Source organism: Nycticebus coucang, chromosome 19 (genome assembly GCF_027406575.1).
Source record: "Nycticebus coucang isolate mNycCou1 chromosome 19, mNycCou1.pri, whole genome shotgun sequence".
Classification (NCBI taxonomy): domain Eukaryota; kingdom Metazoa; phylum Chordata; class Mammalia; order Primates; family Lorisidae; genus Nycticebus; species Nycticebus coucang.
Genome location: NC_069798.1, coordinates 55,937,142 through 55,956,677, shown reverse-complemented (window position 1 = coordinate 55,956,677; position 19,536 = coordinate 55,937,142).

Here is a 19,536-nt window from a genome sequence, read left to right as displayed (position 1 = left end):
AGCAAATCGACACCCTACACAATGGGAAAGGATATTTGCATATTTTGAATCAGACTAAAGCTTGATAACTAGGATCTATAGAGAACTCAAATTAATCCACATGAAAAAAGCCAACATATGAACATATGAAAAAATGCTCATCGTCCCTAATTATTAGAGAAATGTGAATCAAAACCACCATGAGAAACCATAACCAGCAGGGGGAGTGAAGGCCAGCACCATACCCTCCCAGCTTGCTTTCTTTTTCTTTCTTTTCTTTTCTTTCTTTGAGACAGAGTCTCACTGTGTCACCCTCAGTAGAGTGCTGTAGCGTCACAGCGCACAGCAACCTCAAACTCTTGGGCTTAAGCTCTTCTCTTGCCTCAGCCTCCCTAGTAGCTGGAACTACAGGCATCCACCACATCACCTGGCTATTTTTTGTTTTTGTTGTTGTTGTTGTTGCAGTTGTCATTGTTGTTTAGTTGGCCAGGACTGGGTTCAAACCCACCAGCCTCAGTGTACATGTCCAGCACCACCAGCCTCAGTGTACATGTCCAGCACCACCACTGTGCTACAGGCACCAAGCCCAAAACCACCCTGAGATATCATCTAACCCCAGCGAGAATGGCCTATATCACAAAATCTCAAAACTACAGATGCTGGTGTGAATGTGGAGAGAAGGGAACACTTTTACACTCCTGGTGGGACTGCAAACTAATACAACTTTTTTGGAAGGAAGTATGGAGAATCCTCAAAGAACTCAAATTAGACCTTCCATTTGGTCCTGCAATCCCATTATCAGGCATCTATCCAGAAGAAAAAAAAAATCCTTTTATCTTAAGGACATTTGCACTACACTATTTACTGCAGCTCAATTTATAATCGCCAAAATGTAGAAACAGCCTAAATGCCCACCAACCCAGGAATGGATTAACAATATGTATTTTTTTTTTTTTTTTGCAGTTTTTGGCCGGGGCTGGGCTTGAACCCACCACCTCCAGCATATGGGGCCGGCGCCCTACCCCCTTGAGCCACAGGCACCGCCCAACAATATGTATTAACACAGAAAACTATTTAGTGATTAAAAGAGATGGAGACTTTACATTTTTGTATTAACCTGGATAGGGCTGGAACACATTCTTCTTAGTAAAGTATTACAAGAATGGAGAAGCAAGAATCCAATGTACTCAATTCTAATATGAAGGCACTAGCTGGTCTAATGAAGTGGGGGTTGGGAAATGAGGGAACAGAGAGAGGGGAAGAGAGAGTGGGTTGGAGGGCTCACAGTGTATGGCGCACCTCTTGGGAGCAGGACACAATTAGAAGAGGGACTTTACCCAACAAATGCAATCAGTGTAACCTGGTATCTTGTACCCTCAATGAATCCCCAACAGTAAAAAAAAATAATAATAATAAATAAGGGAAATAAATAAATAAACTGACCGCCTGGTGTCAGACCTTAAGCTCAGGTCTCCTTTCTTATGAAATGGCTCCACAAACATTTCTGAAAACCTGGAAAGTTCAGGTATCAGACATCTCATTTAATTATTAACACATTCTATCTAGTATCTTCCATAAAGGGATTAGTCTTATTTCTGTTCACCCTGATCTAACTTCCCTAAATAAAAGGGATTTATTTTGACTGATGTTCTATTGTCCCCACTCTGGCCTTCTTAAGTAGTACCAGTAAATGTCTCCTTAGCCTGCTTGGGAGTAGTAAGAACTGTCAGGCACTTACTTGAACTTGATCTCCTACAGCTAATTCTCTTCCTGGGAACCCCTGCCAGTGTCTGATTGTTCCAGGTTTCCATTCCCTCCTGCTACTACTCCCCTGCGTCCTGGGCTTCCATCTGGTACCAAGAAGCATGTCCTACCTCCTGGAGGGAGCCAGTGCTGACACTCAAGTTTCCTGATTATTGTTTGTGCCACTTTTCATTTACACAGTCCACTAAACAATAAATGTCTTGAGATGTTGTTCAGAGTTGTTCAGCGGCTATATAGCAGTTCTTAAAACTGTAGGGATAAAACAAAGTGATGCTTATTCCCAAGCTGCCCATTTGAACTTCACACTATCCAAAAACTATTGAATATAAAATTCTATGGGGTATAAAATATTCATTTTCTCATTCATAAGCTATTTACATGCTTTATGGGAAGGGCTTGTTATAGTGACAATGTTTTCAAGGAAACTGCTTATAAAAGGATAGCTATTAGAAGGAATGCTAAATGTTAACTTGCCCTGAAATATCATAAGCCCAATCCGCCAGGAGCTTACTAACATCATGAGTCAACCACCACCTATGGTACCATTTATAAATTCACCTATTTAAAAAATATTTTTTGGCATATGCTCAATACCTAACCACCTTGTAGCCTCCCCCTTGGTATGCATTGACTCATCCTTCTACTTTTATGGCCTTTTATAATTTTTTTCAATGGACATAAATTACTATCATAAAAAAGGGGAGAATTTTTAAAACAAATAATTTAATCTGCAGGGATATCTCTCTCAAAATGGCACCACAAATCTGGTTAATACAATAGTGAAATGCAAACGAGCATTTTTTAAAATTTTAAAATATTTTATAAGGCCCAATGTGGTAGCTCACACCTCTAATCCTAGCACTCTGGAAGGCCAAGGCAGGTGGATTGCCTGAGCTCAGGAGTTCAAAACCAGCCTTAGCAAGAGCGAGACCCCGTCTCTAAAAGCTAACTGGGTGCTGTGGCAGGCACCTATAGTCCCAGCTACTCGGGAGGCTGAGGCAAGGGGATCACTTAAGCTCAATAGTTTGAGGTTGCTGTGAGCTATGACACCATGGCACTCTACTAAGGGTGACAAAGTAAGACTCTGTCTCAAAAAATAAATAAAATATTTTATTGACAAACTTATATGTATCAAGATGCACAATGTAGTGATTTGATATACACATACGCAGTGTCTGATTACCACAGTCAAATTAATTAACCATCCATCATCACCTGTAGTTGATATTTGTGTGGGGGGAGAAAAGGGTGAAGACACTTGAAATCTCTTATCAAACTTCAAGGGGAGCCGGGAGCAAGATGGCAGACTAGAGACAATTTCTTTGCTGCTGCACCAGGGATAAAGGATTCCAGGCACCTCTGGTCGTTGGGCTCTGCCTAGAAACCTCCCTTCAGGGACACAAGGAGGCAGCAGGAGACATCAGGACCCGAAGAGGACATTGGAAGCAGTGAAGAAGCAGCACAAGGTTGAAGTACCCGTGTGTTGGCAGAGGCCAGCAATGGGCAGCAGCAGCAGTGGCATTTTGGGAGGAGGCAGGGTCCTGGGCACTTAAGTTACCTTGGAAGAGTTTGTGTGAGCAAGGGAATAATTTTGAACAATGCCCAAGGTCTGGGAATGAGAATCTAGGTGGAGTGGTCCTTTCATTGTTCAGCTGCAGGCTGGGCACAGCCATTGTGGGGAAGCTGCCTCGCAGTATCAGTCCTCAGGGTCCTAGTGCGAGACAGTTCTGGCACATCTGATAAGCTGGGCAACCACTATTGGAGAGATTGGAGAAACACATGCTTTCCTGGGAAAGCCACTGTGTGGACAAGGGACATGGTTTGGAAAGGTTGAGGTGTATCTTTTAAACAGGCTGAGGAAAGCTTCAGGCTACCAACCCTGCGGGGACAGACTGAGGCCAAAGAAGTCGGGAAGATGGGACCAGGTCTCCTCCACAAGACAGAGGCATCCAGTCTCCATCTAATGCCGCTGTATCAGCATTGTGATTAACATCTTATACCCCAGAAGGTCACATATTGCCCAGGCACTATACAGCAAGATATATATATTTTTTTCCTTTTTAAAATATTTTTTCAAGTTTTCCCCCCTTCATTTTTCTTTCTTTTTCACTTGTAATTATAATTTTTCATTTTTTCCTTCTTCAATAATAAGGGCTGCATTTCTGCTAGTTATTCTGTTCCTATTATTCTTCCCCCAAATTTTATCCCATAAGGTTTTTGGTTTGTTTCTTTTGATTTATAGTATTTTTGTTTTCTTTCTCTATTTGGTGGAGGTGGGGTCTTGTGTCTACTTAGGCTCTCAAAGAGCTCCTGACCTTTAGGGACCCACCTAACCCAGTCCCCCAGAGGCTGGGATTTGTGTGGGAGGGTCAAAGTACCCTTCCTTTTTCTTCTTTTTTGTATTTTCTCCCTTCTTAATCTTCACTCTTCTCTTCCTTTTGGTCCTATATCAAAAGGACACTTCAACATTTTGGGTCAGAGACAAGATAACTTAAAGAGAAGAAGGAAGTTAAAGGAAAAAGTACATCAAGGAAACAGATAAAAATAAAACACTCATGAGTAAGAAACAGCAGAAAAATCCTGGCAACATGAAAAACCAGACCAGTGGAACCACCACCACCCCCAAAAGGGATCATGAGGTAGCTACTGCAGAAGATCTACCTATAAAGAAATGTTAGAAATAACAGAAAGGGAATTTAAAATATGGATGGTAAAAACAATGAAGGAAATTGCTAAGGAAGTGAAAAATAACCAACAGGAAATCCAAAAAAAGAATCAAATAAGAGACAAACAATATAAAGAATATAGAAAGAATATGGCAGAGCTTAAGGAATTGAAGCAGTCAATCAGGAAACTTAAAGATGCAGTAGAAAGTATCAATAACAGATTAGACCATGCAGATGGAAGAATCTCAGAGGTAGGCTCTTGAGCTAACTCAGGCAGTTAAGGAGACAGAAAAAAAGAGAGAGAGCAGAACATTCACTGACAGAATTATGGGACTTCATGAAGCATTCAAACATATGAGTAATAGATTTCAGAAGGGGAAGAAGAATGCCCCAGAGGAATGGAAGCCCTACTAGAGGACATCAAAAATGAAAATTTTCCAAATATCATCGAAGATTCTGACACACTCCTTTCAGAGGCATATCGAACCCCAGGTAGTTTCAACTCAAATAGAGCTTCTCTAAGACACATTGTCATGAACCTGAAGACAAAAGAGAAGATTCTGCAAGCTGCCGAGAGCAAGTGACAATTGACCTACAGGGGAAAATCCATCAGGGTGACTACGGACTTCTCAAGTGAAACTTTTCAAGCCAGAAGACAATGGTCATCTACCTTTAATCTACTTAAACAAAACAATTTTCAGCCCAGAATTCTATATCCCACTAAGCTAAGCTTTAAAATTGACTGAGAAATCAAATCATTTACTCATATGCAAACATCAAGGAAGTTTGCTACAGCAAGACCAGCTCTACTGGAAATTCTTAGACTTTTCTACACACTGACCATCACAATGGACCACCAGCAATGTAAACACCCAGAAACTAAAGGACAAAACCTAGCTTCCACAATGATGCAAAAGATAAAACTAAGCAATGGACTTTCACAAAATAAGATGAATAGAACTCCACCACACTTACCAATTATCTCAATATGTGGCTTGAATTCTCCAATGAAGTGGCATAGGCTGGCTTGACTGGATAAAAAAACACAAACTACCCATTTGCTGTTTGCAGGAAACACACCTGGCTTCAAAGGACAAAGTAAAACTCGGAATTAAGGATGAAAGAATTTTTCAGGCAAATGGAAATCATAAGAAAAGAGGCATTGCGATCTTATTTTCAGATATGAGTAGATTTAAAGCAACTAAAGTCAAAAAAGACAAAGATGGTCTACAGCCATACCATCCTAAATGTGCCTGATCTCATCTGATCTCATAAAAAAGACAAAGATAGACACTTCATATTGGTCAAGGGAACAATACAACAAGAAGACATTTCAATTTTAAATATTTACGCACCCAACTTAAATGCTCCCAGATTCTTAAAACAGACCTTAATTAGTCTGAGCAATACAATATCCTATAACACCATAATAGCAAGAGACTTTAATACCCCTCTTACAGACCTGGACAGATCCTCTGTAGAAACGAAACAGGGGATTTAACTAGAACAACTGTGCTTGATAGACATATATAAAACACTCCATTCCAAAGCTAAAGAATATATGTTCTTTTAATCAGTCCATGGAACAGTCTCCAAAATTGATTGTATCCTAGGACACAAAACAAACCACAACAAAATCAAAAGAATTAAAATTTTACCTTGTAGCTTCTCAGACCACAAGGCAATAAAGGTGGAACTCAACTCCAACAAAAATTGTCATCTCCACACAAAAGCATGGAAATTAAACAACCTTATGCTGAATGACAATTGGGCAAAGGAAGAGATAAAAAAAAAAAAGGAAATCATTAACTTCCTTGAGCCTAACAACTTCCTTGAGAAGACACAAGCTACCAAAACCTGTAGGACATTGCAAACACAGTCCTATGAGGGAAATTTATTACATTAGATGTCTACATCCAAAAAACAGAAAAAGAGCCCATCAATAACCTAATGAATCATTATAAAGAAATGAGAAAGGAAGAGGAATCTAACCCCAAACCTAGCAGAAGAAAAGAAATTACCAAAATTAAACCAGAAATTGCTGGGTATGGTGATTCGTGCCTATAATCCCAGCACTTTGGGGGCCAAGGCAGGTAGATTGCCTGAGTTCACAGGTTCGAGAATAGCCTGTGCCAGAGCAAGACCTCGTCTCTAAAAATAGCTGGGCATTGTGGCAAGTGCCTATAGTCCTAGCTACTTGGGAGGCTGAGGCAAGAGAATCACTTAAGCCTGGGAGTTTGAGGTTGCTGTGAGCTAGAGTGAGCTAGCTAGTTGCTTGCTGTGAGCTACCAAGAGTGACAAAATGAGATTCTGTCTCAAAAAAAAAAAAAAAGAAAAGAAAGAAAATTAAATTGAAAATAAAAGAGTCATTCAGAAAATTAATGAAACAAAACGTTGGTTCTTCAAAAAGATAAATAAAATTGATAAATAATTGGCCAGATTAACCAGAAATAGAAAAGTAAAATCTTTAATAACCTCAATCAGAAATGAAAAGGGGGAAATAATAACTGATACCACAAAGATACAAGAGATTATTTCTCACTACTACCAAAAACTCTATGCCAAGAAATTTGACAATGTGGAGAAAATGAACCAAATGATTCCACTGGAATCACACCAGCTCCATGGACATAATCAGGAAGAAATAGATCTCTTGAACAGACCAATATCAAGCACTGAGATTTCAAAAACAATAAAAAAGCCTCTAACAACAACAACAACAACAAAAAAAAAAAACAGATGGCTTCACATCAGAATTCTATCACACCCTCAAATATGAGCTTGTACCTATACTGTAGGACATATTCCAAAACATTGAGAAGGAAGAAACCTTCCCCAATACATTCTATGAAGCAAATGTCACCTGGATTCCAAAACCAGGAAAGGACCCAACTAAAAAGGAAAGGAGAACTACAAACCAATTTCACTAATGAATATTGATACAAAAATACTCAACAAAATGTTAGCTAATAGGTTGAAACTATACATTTAAAAATATACATACATCACAATCATGTAGGCTTCATCCAAGCGACACAAGGCCAGTTTAACAAAGGCAAATACATAAATATAATACACCATATCAATAGCAAAAACAAAAACCATATGATCCCCTCAATAGATGCAGAGAAAGCATTTGACAAAACTCAGCATTCTTTTCCAACAAGAACACTTAAGAAAATAGACATAGGGAGCACATTTCTTAAGCTGACTGAAGCCATTTAAGACAAACCCACAGCTAACATCCTACTGAATGGTGTAAAACTGAGTTTTTCCACTTAGAACTGGAACCAGACAAGGACGTCCACTGTAGCCACTACTATTCAACATATGCTGGAAGTTCTAGCCAATGCAATCAGGCAAGAGAAGGATATAAAGGGCATCCATATGGGGGCAGAAGAGGTCAAACTCTCACTCTTTGCTGAAGACATGATCTTATATTTAGAAAATCCTAGAGGCGCAATCACAAAACTCCCGGAAATAATCAGGAAATACAGTAATGTCTCAGGATATAAAATCAGCGTGTGCAAATCAGTAACCTTTGTGTAGTCCAATAACAGCCAAATTGAGAAGCAAAACAAGGACACAATTCTCTTCACAGTAGCTTCAAAGAAAATGAAATACTTAGGAATATACCTAACAAAAGAGGGAGGGATCTTTACAAAGAGAATTATGAAACCCTAAGAAAAAAATAGCAGAAAACATAAACAAATGGAAGAACATACCATGCTCTGAGCTAGAAAGAATCAACATTGTCAAAATGTCTATTCTACCCAAAGCAATTTACAGAATCAATGCCATCCCCATTAAAATAACAACATCATATTTTGAAAAACTGGAAAAAATGCTACTTAATTTTGTATGGAACCAGAAAAAAACTCAGATAGCCAAGTAGTAATAAAAACAAAGCTGGAGGGGGTATCACCTGTGGCTCAAAGGAGTAGAATTCCGGACCCATATACTTGTGGTGGTGGGTTCAATCCCAGCCCTGGCCAAAAACTGCAAAAAAAAAAAAAGCTGGAGGCATTACCCTACCAGAAGTCAGGCTATATTACAAGTCCACAGTAATCATAACAGCATGGTATTGGCACAAAAATAGACATACGGAACAGAATAGGAAACCAAGAGATGAAACCAGTCTCTGTTTGCCATCTGATCTTTGATAAACCAAACAAAAGCATATAGTGGGGGAAAGAATCTCTATTCAACATACGGTGCTGGCAGAACAACATGTAAAAGACTGAAATTAGACCCACACCTTTTACCACCCACAAAAATTGTCTCAAGATGAATAAAAGACCTATGAAAGACCTGTCATACTTTGTCTTGATCAAACAAGCAACAGAAATATGTGTTTAATCCAAATACTATACCTCTCCAATTCAGATTCAGCAGCCCTAAGGAATTGGGGAGGAATGAGGAGAACTATGAAGAATCCCAGCAGTTGGTAATGTGTTAACAATACATTAAATATTAATGTTCTAAGCATACAAAGGACATAGACCGTGACCTCAGATTTAAAAAAATAAAAAAAAAATTTAAACCTAACCTAACATCTAAATAGTAATTAAAGTTTTTATGTAAACTTTAATGTAAAAATATATTTTAGTTAAACATTTGTGACTAATTTTTAATTATATTTCATTTCATGTGACAGAATTATATCTGTTTAAATTCAGTTGTAACATTTATTGAGATTTTTCTCTGAGTTTAATATAGAAATGGTTTTGTAAATGTTACATTTGCAATGGAAAATAAAGTACAGCCATTTAGAAAAGTCTGTCTTCAATTCATCTTGGGTTAATTTGTGTATGTGGTGAGAGATAGGAGTCCAGTTTCATCCTTCTGCATGTGGCTATCCAATTTTCCCCACACCATTATTGAAAGTTGTATCCTTTCCCCATTGTATGTTCTTATTGACTTTGTGCTACATCAGTTGGCTCTAAGTATGTAACTTTATTTCTAGGTTAATTTTTAAATTATTTTTAATTTGAGTTTGTCTTCAAGAGTGATTCCTTTTTCTATGAGTGCCTCCATACCTTGGTTTATGAGAAAAGTTTTATGCTTACATCTGAGAGAAAACAAAATTTCTCATGGCTGACTTTTCTCCCATTCCATCCCAAACCCTGTGCAAGTGGCACATTCTTTCCTCTATTCAGGGAAAGTGAGCACAGAGTTGAGGTCAGAGATTCATGCATTATGCTCAGCCCTGGTTTTCACATCATATTGACCTGCAATCACTATTTGGCCAGTACACAGCCAGTTCCCAGCCACTCTGGGCATCAGGTTCTTGTTATTCTCCTTTTTAGTTCTATTTTTGCTTTGAGAACTGGTTTTTTTAAATAAGAATTTATAAAATGGGGTATTTACATCAGTTCAGATTCTTACATTACCAGATGGTCAAACATTTATTCTCTAAAAAGAAGTGTGTATTCTATGTTCTTTATTGTCACAATTGATGTTTGATCTTATTTATGTCAGACATGGGAGCTTTTATCTTTTGATGTCTTTAGCATTTCCTTTTCTGTATTCTTCTCCATCCTCCCTAATATTGGATTGAAAATTATTTAATTCAGTCTTAGTAAAATTATTATTTGAAATTGATATGTTAATTAGCACTTAATTATGATTTTTAGGAAAAGTTGCTAATATACATCACATGCTTTTGATGATCCTAAGCACTAAGCTACCCATTAACATTTGTCTAATTACTAAGAAAATGCCAGGAAAGGTATGTTAAAAAACAAAAAATTTGTCTAATTAAGAAAGATAAAAAAAATTTAAGTGACAGTTTTTACAAAGTTGATTTTAAATCAATGCTGATTATGAATCTTCTTATCATAAAGCTAGGTTTCTGAGTATATCTATTTAATAAGAAGGTTGACAATTGTCCCTGCATTTTTCAGAAATGTTTTCATAATTCTGAGGGATATTGACTGTAACAGTGAAATTATGCATATTTGTTTGCAATACTGAAAATTACAAGCAGAGAATAGTGTTTGTTGACCTAACGTTGAAAACCATAAGAGGTAAAATGTATTTTTCTCAGTCTATGAGAATGATCCTCTGTGATCATTTTCCTGGCCTAATTTCTTCTTCTTTCCATCTTATTCCCTTTCCAGCCCCTGGCCTCTCAGCTTTCCCTGAAAAGCAACATTTTTTCCCCTGCAGAGGAAGGGCATTCTAAAGAGAGTTAGATATCATTCTAAGACATCTTACAGCCACAGTGACTACTGCAGTGACATCTCCAGCCTGACCTCCCCTCTCTTGTTCTTCAAAACATGGAGTGGACTGACTCAATGGAAAAATAAGAACTACTGGTCTTCCCTGACAACCATCCCTTCTCACTGCTTTAATTTAAATCTGTGGTTCACAAGTGATGTACTCAGACAAGCACAACAGCAGCATCAGATAAGAACTTGTCAAAAATGCAAATTCTCCAGCTGTCCCACACCCATTGGGTCAGAAGCTCTGGAGCTAGAGCCCAGCAATTTCTGTCTAACAAGTCCACTGGGTTATTTGGGGGCAAGCTAAAATTTGAGAGTTACTGATGTTAGCAGCCATTTCAAACTTGGCTTCACAGTGGAATCAATTGGGGAGTTTTAAAAATTACAGCTGGGGGCCAGGAGTGGTGGTTCATGCCTATCATCCTAGCACTCTGGGAGGCCAAAGCTCAGGACTGCCTGAGCTCACAGGTTTGAGACCAGCCTGAGCCAGAGAAAGACCCCCATATCTACTAAAAATAGCTGGGCATTGTGGCAGGCACCTGCAGTGGGTACCTGTAGTCACAGCTACTTGGGAGGCTGAGGCAAGAGAATAGCTTGAGCCCAAGAGTTTGAGGTTGCTGTGAGCTATGATGCCACAGCACTCTACCGAGGGCAATAAAGTGAGACTCTGTGTCCAAAATAAATAGGTAGGTAGATAGATAGATAGATAGATAGATAGATAGATAGACAGGTAGATAGATAGATAGATAGATAGACAGGTAGATAGATAGATAGATACTACAGCTGTCCAGGTCCTGCCTTCTGCTATCATGTGTACTATTGTAACTGGCCTTGGGAATAGCCTGGGCAACAGGACTGTTAAAACTCTACAGGTAACTCTACTCTTCTTTTTGTTTGTTTCTTTGTTTTTGTTTTTTTGGGTTTTTTTAGTTAATTGTTTTGTTTTGGGGGGGGCGGGGAGGTTTGTTTTCTTTGGGACAAGAGTCTTACACTGTCACCCTGGGTAGAGTGTATGACATCACCATATCTCACAGAAACCTCAATCTCTTGGGCTCAAGTGATCCTCTTACCTCAGCCTCCCCAGTTGCTGGGATAACAAGTGACCACCATGACACCTTGCTAGTTTTTTCTATTTTTAGTAGAGATGGAGGTCTCACTCTTACTCAGGCTGGCCTCAAACTCCTGAGCTCAAGCAATCTAGACACCTCAACTTCCCAGAGTGCTATGATTACTGGTGTGAGCCACCACACCTGGCCCTCTACGAGTAATTCTAATATGCAATAACACTTAGACCTTATTTTACTCCTTATCCATGAAAATAAGCTTTCTGGGAAAAGGCTGTCTAGGCCAGAGAACTGGAACCTCAAGATTCTTAGTAAAGTAAACAGCCCTCAGGATCCTTCCTCGAGCAGTGGTTCTCAACCTTACTAATGCAGTGACCCTTTAATACAGTTCCTGTGGGTCACGACCCACAGGTTGAGAACCGCTATTCCTTGGTTATATGTAAACTCAGGTGCCAGGCAACGTTGATCCCCCAGCACTGTACTGAACCCCATATTTTTCTTCTTACCTCTTGGATATTCAGTCCCATGGGCATTTCCTGAGCTAATAGCAGCAGTTAGGAGATTTGCAGGAAATAATCAAATTAAACTTGATTCTTATATTCGATGCTAATTTTGAGTTTTAGTTTGGAGGTAAAGCTTTTCTAACCAATGGATGTTGGCACCTTGGTATCTAATTTTGTGTGCAAAATAGAAGTATAATTTAAGATACAAAGTGTAAGTTCCTTTCTATTCTGTAAAACGGCCTTGGTTGGACCTTCTCTGAATTCCCACAGTCACCTTATTTTTGGCACAAATGAGACTGTATTCCAGGCTATATCCCAGGCTGTATCTAGCTGCTGATAGGCTATGAGCCATGAATGCATTTTGTGCATCTCTGTATCTGTGGGGTACAGCGCTCAGAAGGGATCTCTTAATGCCTATTAAATGAATCAGGGAATCAGCTATGACAGCGATTCTCAATCTCCAATGAAGAGATATTCTCTACCTGCAATTCTGAGCTCCCAGCACTTCCCTCCACTCTCACTCTGAGGTCTGGAGGCCTGTCCTCCAGGAGTCCAGATTCTTGGATGTATTCTCGAGAGGTGTGGACAGGGCCTGAACTGCTGCTGGTCAGTGCTGATTCTGCGGCATGGGAGTGAGGAGAGGATGGTCAGCGGGGAGGGAACCACAAAAGAAGTGGCAGTGCCCCGAGGCACAGAGCAGCAGCCATTTTAGTCAATGATAGGGCTCACCCCTGGATATTCCAGAGTCACACTCCCTGTCTCTCTGGGCAACCAGAGGAGGTGGAGCATCTTCTCAGGTGGCAACCACTGTACCGGCCTGGGTGGAGCATGGGGACAAGAAAATGCACGCATAGTGCTGGCAGACTCCCAGGGCAGGGCTGACCCAGAGGACCACTTTACTGAGCCTAAGACGCACCTGGCCCTCAGGGGATAATCAGCCTAGACAAAGGAGAGCAGGAGGCTAGAAATGATGCTAACTGTGTTGCAAATACAAAATAGTGGACAGCAGCAAAGACAGGGCCTGAGGCACAGGTTCTGTGAACTCAAAACAGCTTCTCTTATGCAGGGGAATTTAGCTGTGACAGAAACAAATTCTTCAAAGTTCATTGATTCATTTAACATCAATCAGGGGTGGGGCTGGTACTGAGGGAACAGCCCCAGCCTCCATAAAGCTCCCAAGGTTGTCAGGCCTCACCTCCCCCTGCCGGATAGTGGCAGAAAGCAGTGGCCTGGCTGAGGGGACATAGATCTTCTTGTGATTCAGGCAGGTGCAAACCCCTGGAGTATCTGCTCATTGGAGGCACTGGGCACAGCCCTGTGGGGTTATCAGTGACTGGATGTGACAGAGGTGCAATGTGGGGAAGGAAGGAATCAACCTTCCCAAACCAATCTATTTGTTGGGTGGGTCCTCCTGACTCCACAGAGCAAGTCATATTTGAGTTGTCAGCAGACCCCTGTGATCTAGTTGCCAGATACCTTTTAAACTCTCCCACCTGAGACAGGTGCTGGCTGAGACAATTGATTTGGACCTTTTAAACTGAGCCAATTGCCTGAGGACTATCCAAGTGGTGCCCTGGGTGTGTGGTTGTAGGAAGATTTGATTTTCCTTTTCCAATTGTTGCCTGTGGGGTGCGGGTAACTTAATTGCTGGTATTTCTCCAAAGCTGAGACTTCAACCCAGAGTACCTGTTTCACTAGGGCCAGACAGAGACCAGCTGAAAACAAGACAGAACCACTTAACCCCACCACACCAAGCAGGTCCCCAGTTTCTCAGGCTGTAGCACTGTACGGGTCCTCAGCAAAGCTCCAGGGGAAAAGCTACAGACACCAGTCCCAGCTTTTGGGCAAAGGGCTGGTTAATCACTACTCCTGGAGCCCTGAACCCAACTTTTCTTTATCCACTTATCTAGTCCAATGGTGTAAAATAATCATGGGGTGGAATCAGAGGAAAAACTCTGGTAATATGAATAACCAGAGTAGATCAACCCCCCCAGGGAAAGATATAGCTGATGTAACTGAAGATCCCATTCATAAACGGATGACTGAGATGTTAGAAATCGAATTCAGAATTTGGATTGCAAACAAGATTAATAGAATGGAGGAAAAGTTGGAATTAGAAATTCGAGAAGCAATTCAAAAGTTGTCTCAAGAATTTAATGAATTTAAAGACAAAACCACCAAAGATTTTGACACATTAAAGCAAGAATAGGCAGCCCTCAAAGATCTGAAAAATACAGTAGAATCCCTCAGTAACAGAGTGGAGCAAGCAGAAGAAAGGATTTCTGACATTGAAGACAAAGCCTTTGAATGTTCCCAAACTCTCAAAGAGGAAGAGAAATGGAGAGCAAAACCGGATCATTCTCTCAGAGAGCTCTGGGATAATTCGAAGAAGGTTAATATCCGCCTCATTGGAATCCCTGAAAGCGATGAAGTGGCTTCACAAGGCACAGAGGTTCTTCTCCATGAAATTATGAAAGAGAATTTTCCAGACATGCCAAGAGATTCTGAAATTCAGATGGCAGAGAGTTTCAGAACCCCAGTATGACTGAACCTGAATAAGACATTCCCCAGTCCCATCATAATTAACTTCACTAAAGTTAATATGAAGAATATTCTGAAAGCAGCCAGATGTAAGAAAACCATAACATACAAAGGGAAGAATATTAGAATGATTGCAGATCTCTCTGCTGAAACCTTTCAAGCCAGAAGAGGGTGGTCATTGGCTTTTAATCTCCTAAAACAAAATAACTTTCAACCCCAGATCCTGTATCAGCTAAACTGAGTTTCATTTATGATGGAGAAATTAAATACTTTAATGACATTCACATGTTGAAGAAATTTGCCATAATCAAACCAGCTCTACAGGATATTCTCAGACCTATCCTCTATAATGACCAGCCCAATCCTTTACCACAAAAGTAAACTCACTCAGAAACTTTTGATCAAACTCCAACTTCCACAGTGGCAAAAGGATTAAAAATGTCCACTGGACTTTTGAAAAACTCAATACCCAAAATTTTACCAGACTTATCAATATTCTTCATTAATGTGAATAGCTTTGGCCGGGCATTGTGGCAGGTGCCTGTGGTCCCAGCTACTTGGGAGGATAAGGCAGGAGAATCACTTGAGCCCAGAAGGTTGCTGTGAGCTGTGATGCCATGACACTCTACCCAGGTGGACAGATTCAGGCTCTGTCTCAAAAAAGAAAAAAAAAATGTAAATGGCTTAAACTGTCCTCTAAAGGGGCACAGGTTGGCTGACCGGATACAAAAACTCAGGCCGGATATTTGCTGCATACAAGAATCTTGTCTTACCTTAAAAGATAAATATAGACTCAGGGTGAAAAGATGGTCGTCCATATTTCAGGCAAATGCTAATCAGAAAAAAGCAGGTGTTGCAATTCTATTTGCAGGCACAATAGGCTTTAAACCAACAAAAGTAAGGGAGGATAAGAATGGTTACTTCATATTTGTTAAGGGTAATACTCAATATGAGATTTCAATTATTAATAGTTATGCACCCGGGCGGGGCCTGTGGCTCAGTCAGTAAGGCGCCAGCCCCATATACCCAGGGTGGTGGGTTCAAGCCCGGCCCCGGCTGAACTGCAACCAAAAAATAGCTGGGCGTTCTGGCGGGCGCCTGTAGTTCCAGCTACTCGGGAGGCTGAGGCCAAAGAATCGCTTAAGCCCAGGAGTTGAAGGTTGCTGTGAGCTGTGTAATGCCACGGCACTCTACTGAGGGCCATAGGGTGAGACTCTGTCTCTACAAAAAAATTAGTTATGCACCGAACCAGAATGCACCTCAATTTATAAAAGAAACTCTAACAGACATGAGCAACTTGATTTCCTCCAGCTCCATAATAGTCAGAGATTTTAACACTCCTTTGGCAGTGTTGGATATATCCTCCAATAAGAAGCTGAGCAGGGTGGCGCCTGTGGTTCAAGGAGTAGGGTGCTGGCCTCATATGCCAGAGGTGGCAAGTTCAAACCTGGCCCTGGCGAAAATAATAATAATAATAATAATAATGAGAACTTTAAAAAAAATAACAAGCTGAGCAAAGAAATTTTAGATTTAAACCTAACTATCCAACATTTGGATTTAACAGATATCTATAGAAAATTTCATCCCATCAAAACTGAATACCCATCTGTCTCATCAGCCCATGGAACATACTCCAAAATCAATCCCATCTTAGGTTACAAGTCTAACCTCAGTAAATTTAAAAACAGAAATTATTCCTTGCATCTCCTCAGACCACCATGGAGTAAAAGTTGAACTCAGTAACAACAGGAATCTGCATACTCATACAAAAGCTTGGAAGTTAAATAACCTTACACTGAATGATAGCTGGGTCATAGATGAGATTAAGAAGGAAATTGCCAAATTTTTGGAACAAAACGACAATGAAGACATGAATTATCAGAACCTCTGGGATACCTCAAAGGCAGTTCTAAGAGGGAAATTTATAGTACTGCTAGCTTCCTCAAGAGAACGGAAAAAGAGGAAGTTAACAACTTAATGGACCATCTCAAGTAACTGGAAAAGGAAGAACATTCCAACCCCAAACCCAGTAGAAGAAAAGAAATAAGCAAAATTAAATGAAATTGAAAACAAAAGAATTATACAACAGTTCAATAAATCAAAAAGTTGGTTTTTTGAATGGTCAATAAAATAGATAAACCTTTGGCTAACCTAACCAGGAAAAAAGAGTACAATCTCTAATTTCATCAATCAGAAATGACAAAGATTAAATAACAACAGACTCCTCATAAATTCAAAAAATCCTTAATGAATATTACAAGAAACTTTATTCTCAGAAATATGAAAATCTGAAGGAAATTGACCAATACTTGAAAGCACGTCACCTTCCAAGACTTAGCCAGAATCAAGTGGAAATGTTGAAAAGGCCTATATCAAATTCTGAAATAGCATCAATCATACAAAATCTCCCTAAAAAGAAAACCCCAGGACTAGATGGCTTCAGGTCAGAATTCTATCAAACCTTTAAATAGGAACTAGCACTTATATTACTCAACCTATTCCAAAGTATAGAAAAAGAAGGAAGACTACCCAACATGTTCTATGAAGCAAACATCACCCTGATCCCCAAACCAGGAAAAGACCCAACAAGAAAAGGAAATTATAGACCAATATCACTAATGAAATTAGATAAAATATTCAACAAGATCCTAAGAAACAGAATTCAGCAACACATCAAAAAAATTATACATCATGACAAAGTTGGTTTTATCCCAGGGTCTCAAGGCTAGTTCAATATATGTAAATCTATAAATATAATTCAGCACATAAACAAATTAAAAAACAAAGACCATATGATTCTCTCAATTGATACAGAAAAAACTTTTGATAATATCCAGCATCTGTTCATGATCAGAACACTTAAGAAAATTGGTATAGAAGGGACATTTCTTAAACTGATAGAGACCATCTACAGCAAACCCACAGCCAATATTGTATTGAATGGAGTTAAATTGAAATCATTTCCACTCAGATCAGGAACCAGACAAGGCTGCCCATTGTCTCCATTGCTCTTTAACATTCTAATGAAAGTTTTAGCCATCACAATTAGGGAAGAAAAGGCAATCAAAGGTATCCCTATAGGGTCAGAAGAGATCAAACTTTCACTCTTCGCAGATGATATGATTGTATATCTGGAAAATACTAGGGACTCTACTACAAAACTCTTAGAAGTGATCAAGGAATACAGCAGCGTCTCAGGTTACAAAATCAACATTCATAAATTGGTAGCCTTTATATATACCAACAATAGTCAAGCTGAAAAAACAGTTAAGGACTCTATTCCATTCACAGTAGTGCCAAAGAAGATGAAATATTGGGCAGTTTATCTAACAAAGGACATGAAAGATCTCTATAAAGAGAACTATGAAACTCTAAGAAAAGAAATAGCCGAAAATGTTAACAAATGGAAAAACATACCATGCTCATGGCTGGGAAGAATAAACATTGTTAAAATGTCCATACTACCCAAAGCAATATACAATTTTAATGCAATCCCTATTAAAGCTCCACTGTCAAACTTTAAAGATCTTGAAAAAAATAATACTTCATTTTATATGGAATCAGAAAAAAACTTGAATAGCCAACACATTACTCAGAAATAAAAACAAAGCAGGAGGAATCACGCTACCAGACCTCAGACTATACTATAAATCGATAGTGATCGAAACAGCATGATACTGGCACAAAAACAGAGAGGTAGATGTATGCAACAGAATAGAGAACCAAGAGATGAACCCAGCTACTTACCATTATTTGCTCTTTGACAAGCCAATTAAAAAACATTCAGTGGGGAAAAGATTCCCTATTTAACAAATGGTGCTGGGTGAACTGGCTGGCAACCTGCAGAAGACTGAAACTGGACCCACACCTTTCACCATTAGCTAAGATAGACTCTCACTGCATTACAGATTTAAACTTAAGACACAAAACTATAAAAATACTAGAAGAGAGTGAAGAGAAAACCCTTGAAGAAATCAGTCTGGGCAAGTATTTTATGAGGAGGACCCCCCCCCAGGCAATTGAAGCAGCTTCAAAAATACACTACTGGGACTGATCAAACTAAAAAGCTTCTGCACAGCCAAGAACATAGTAAGTAAAGCAAGCAACAGCCCTCAGAATGGGAGAAGATATTTGCAGGTTATGTCTTCTGACAAAGGTTTCATAACCAGAATCCATAGAGAACTCAAACGTATAAGCAAGAAAAGAACAAGTGATCCCATCACAGGCTGGGCAAGGGACTTGAAGAGAAACTTCCCTGAAGAAGACAGGCCCACAGCCTACAGACATATGAAAAAATGCTCATCATCCTTAATCATCAGAGAAATGCAAATCAAAACTACTTTGAGATATCATCTAACTCCAGTAAGATAAGCCCATATCACAAAATCCCAAGACCAGAGATGTTGGCATGGATTGGAGAAAAGGGAACACTTCTACACTGTTGGTGGGAATGCAAATTAATACATTCCTTTTGGAAAGATGTTTGGAGAACACTTAGAGATCTAAAAATAGACCTGCCATTCAATCCTATAATTCCTCTACTAGGTATATACCCAGAAGACCAAAAATCACATTATAACAAAGATATTTGTACCAGAATATTTATTGCAGCCCAATTCATAATTGCTAAGTCATGGAAAAGGCCCAAGTGCCCATAGATCCACAAATGGATTAATAAATTGTGGTATCTGTACACCATGGAATATTATGGAGCTTTAAAGGAAGATGGAGACTTTACCTCTTTCATGTTTACATGGATGGAGCTGGAACATATTCTTCTTAGTAAAGTATC